General features: G+C 49.0%; 1 long non-coding RNA gene across 1 annotated transcript; it reads left to right on the top strand.

The window, feature by feature from the left end:
* Positions 1-159: 159 nt before the first annotated feature.
* On the top strand, positions 160-4,172 carry LOC101805095 (uncharacterized). The gene is made up of 2 exons (XR_011808980.1): positions 160-467; positions 2,119-4,172. It is a non-coding gene; the product is annotated as an uncharacterized lncRNA (long non-coding RNA).
* The last annotated feature ends 50 nt before the right edge of the window (positions 4,173-4,222 follow it).

The raw sequence follows: 4,222 nt of genomic DNA, 5'->3' as shown, positions 1-4,222 counted from the left end.
GGGAGGGGAGGGGATGGCGGCTGCAGCGCCCCGATGGGGCTGTGGGGTGCTCGCCCTCCCACCCCTTTGTAGGAGCCGGTGGATGCGCTTGTCAACCCGGAACCACTCGGCAATAAAGCGGGGCTCTGGCGGGGTGGATGCACGCTGTTGGTGGGGCGGAGACTCCGCTGCCGCCCAGAGCTGCTCTGCCTGCCTGGCCGCTTGCTGCAATGAATTCCGTTCTGATCAATAGTGCTCTGAATCGGTGATTGGGATTTGTCACACACACTGGTAACAGCGAGGTGCCGTGACTCGCACACAGGTCAGCTTGGTCTGGGATCCGAGCACGAGGCGGGTGCACCACCTCCGGGTGCTCCCCAGCCCAAATCCCGTACATCTGAACCCTAAATTTGGGTAAACAGGCAAAGGAATCCCGCGGTACCCCGCCATTCTTGTGCGCGAAGATCCGAATGAAGACTCAGGACTGAGTAAGTATTGGTAAGCGATTACTGGTAAGGTTTGTGGATAAGGTACCAGGACCCACGTGTTTACCTTGAGGGAAACGAGCTCTAGGAAAAAAATGAGAGTCCCGAGGAGCTCCCTCTATCCCCCCCGCCCCAGCGCCAGATCCTATTCCTCCTCCCCCAACATAGCCCATAGGTTTCTTTTCAGAATTGTTGGAGCCAGTTAGTAGAGGCTGGCCCACCTGCTTACAGGCTGTAGTAGCTACGGCCCTCTTAGTCGAGGAAGCTGGAAAAGTCGCCCTGGGGGGAGAATTAGAGGTATATACACCTCATCACATGAGAGGAGTGTCACAACAGAAAGCAGATGAGTGGATTACTGATGTTAGACTATTGAAGGATGAAGGTATATTGATACATTCCCCCAAATTAGAACTCGAAATGACTGGTTTACAGAATCCAGCTCAATTTTTATATGGGGAACCAAGTGAAGAATGGACACACGATTGTGTCCGATTAATTGAATCCCAGACCAAAATAAGGGAAGACTTGGAGAAAGAGGAATTACCAAATGGGGAGAAATTATTTGTAGACGGATCATTGAGGGTAATAAATGGGAAACAAAAATCAGGTCATGCCATAATAGATGGGAACACCTCGGAGGTAAAAGAGGTAGAGAAACTACAACAAATGGGGATTGTTGAAAAAGAGGGGAAGTGGGCACTCCCTGATGGGAGGGAGGTTATTCCTGAAGGCATGGCATGGAGGATAATGAAAGAAATCCACAGGCAGACCCACTGGGGAGTACAGGCAGACCCACAAGGGGAGTACTTGTGGACCACTTTGGGACCAAGTATGTGTATTGGGATTTATGAAATTGCTAAAAAGATGGTGGGAGGATGCTTGACATACCAAAGGGTTAATAAACAACAAGTCAGAGAAAAGGTAGCAGGAGGATGGGGGCTAGCAAAGAGACTATTTGAAAAGATACAGGTCGATTTCACAGAGCTTCCAAAGGTCGGGAAGTGTAAATACCTTTTAGTTTTAGTGGATCATCTCACTCACTTTGTAGAAGCCTTCCTGGTGGCTCGAGCCACAGCACAGACAATCATAAAGATATTATTAGAAAACATTGTGCCAAGGTACGGGAATATAGCTGTAATAGACTCAGACAGAGGACCACACTTCACCTCCAAGACTATCAGAGAAGCCTTGGATCCCTTGGGGACGAGATGGGAATATCATACCCCATGGCACCTGCAAAGTTCGGGGAAGGTAGAAAGAATGAATGGGGAAATTAAGAAACAATTGACCAAATTGATGATTGAAACTAAGATGAACTGGGTAAAATGTCTTCCAATGGCCTTATTAAATCTGAGGACACAACCCCGGACAGATACAGGTATTTCCCCTTTTGAAATGTTGTACGGGATGCCTTATGACATGGAAATACTAGCCGAGCACCCAAAGGTAGAAGAGAAGGTGCTGCAAGAGTACAAAATTGAGTTGATGAAGTGAAGAGGAGAACTAATAAAGAAGGGATTAATAGTACAAAGACCACCCTTAGATATAGCAATACACAGGATCAAGCCAGGGGACAGAGTATTGATTAAGGCCTGGAAAGAGTCCTCCCTGATCCCTTGTTGGGAGGGACCCTTTCTTGTGTTTTTTACCACAGACACTGCGGTTCAAACAGCAGAACGAGGTTGGACTCGTGCTAGCAGGATAAAAGCACCTGTTCGAGATCCTCACCAGGAGGCAACTGGGAGCCCTGACAACCTGAAGGTCACCTTCTGGAGGAAGACTGTTGAGTAAAGCCACCACATATAACCCTTTTTGTTCTGTAAGAGAGGTCAGAGGGTTCATTGCTCCTACGGGTATCCCATCTCAGGGGTAAGTGTAAAAAGAGGGGGGGGTCACTGGGAAAGCCGTGAAGCAGGCCCTGCCCAACGAAGGGTGAGATCCTCCGAACAGGCTGCAGATAACAGCGGTCGAGATAAGGTGTGGAGCTGGGGGGGAAAAGCATACAAATCAAGTGGGCTAAAAGAGGAAGGAGGTTCCCCTGAAGAATACGGCTGCTGCCGAGATGACACACTCCGTTGCTCCAAGCAAAAGAGTAGACGGAGGAGGCAGAGGCGTAATGCTGTGGGGATCAAGGTTGGTGAGCCACCTCTGGAAACAGCCCATGAGGCCCTGTGAAACACCAGCTCCCCAATGCCTCCCACCTGCAGCAGGAAGCAACCAGGGTAAGAGACACAGTGCCCACCAAAACCCCCGGGATACCCGTAGTAAAAGCAGGGCCCCTCCGTTTCTCTCAAGTTTAACTTTGTTTGTATGGGTAATGGTACTCCTGATAATCCGGTTAGATGTAACAAAGGGAGAAGAGAGCCCTCACCGGCCTTACAAGTGGACCCTGGGTAGTTGGGATGACTCAAAGATCCTCAGAACTAGTATTACAGCAGGCTCACCTTCTTTCAATATAACCAATTGTGAATTACTCGGGACAATACTAGGATATGGAGGAAATACAGAACACCACCTGTGTAGTCCCCAGAGACAATACTCCTGGGGGGCTTCAAATGCGAAGGCTACCTATTGGTGTCCTAGCTCAAACCCGGGAAAAAGTTACTGTAACCATTCAGAGTATTATTTTTGCCCATACTGGGGCTGTGAAACCATAGCTACTCCGGGATGGTGGAGTCACCCTCCCGATAGGTACCTCAATGTTACTTGGATACCGGACGGTTGCCGTGAGCCCACTTACAGTTATGACGGTAGCGTAAATAATGCTGGAACTTGTAAATCTCTGAGGGTTACAGTATTACAACCTCAGGATTTAGGATGGTTGGTAGGGAGGACCTGGGGTGTAAGGTTCTGGGAACCTGGAGCCGATAGAGGAGGGCTAATTTTTATAAAAAAGGAGAGGGTAGAGAGCCCTCCTCAAGGGGTCGGTCCTAACAGGGTCATTAACGGGCCAAAGATAAAGGCACTACCCCCTTTGGGCCCAACAAACACACCAAGCCGGGCTGAAAATAACATATAAATAGTGCCATAACCCCACCTACAGGTATGGTTGAGGAGAACCCTCTTTGGAAAGTAATGCAAGCTACTTATGATACCAAATGAAAGGAGTCAACAGCAGTCAACACCTAGAGGATGACAAAGTTATTAATAGAGAAGCTCCCATCCTCTCCCTAGCCCGGGAAACCATTGTCTGATTCGATGAACAAAACTGTAAAAACAAAAAGAGGGGATTGTAATAAAGGCTGTATACAGAATTTGTCTATCAGACTGGTGGGGTAACCGGATAAGCTGTTTTAACCTCTGTTACCTTGGATAACTGGCATATCTGCAACATCCTGCCGAGCAAACAATTGTGGTGACTTCCTGCTGCAAGCTAACAACTGCAGTGACTGGAATGCCCAAAGGAAAGGATGACCCTTGGCACATCCTGTGCGTGCGCCAACCAGCAGGCCCTCAACCTACAATGCAGAGGAAGACTACGACCTTCATCCCCGCAACCACCAGAGCCCATGACAATCCCCCTAACAACTGGATGCACAACCGCAGAGAGAACCAGGATGTGCTACGCCAACCCGGAACCACCGGCAAGAAAAGGGGGCTCTGGTGGGGGTGAGCGCGTGCTGTTGGTGGAGCAGAGACTCCCCAGCCGCCCAGCGCTGTTTTGCCTGCTTGATCGGTTGCTCAAATAAATTCTGTTCTGATAAATAATACTCTGAATTGGTTATTCGTCACAGACACTTATAACATAGAGCAGCTTC

This window comes from Anas platyrhynchos, chromosome 4, assembly GCF_047663525.1.
Source record: "Anas platyrhynchos isolate ZD024472 breed Pekin duck chromosome 4, IASCAAS_PekinDuck_T2T, whole genome shotgun sequence".
Lineage (NCBI taxonomy): Eukaryota > Metazoa > Chordata > Aves > Anseriformes > Anatidae > Anas > Anas platyrhynchos.
This window is presented reverse-complemented; position numbering and strand designations above follow the sequence as displayed.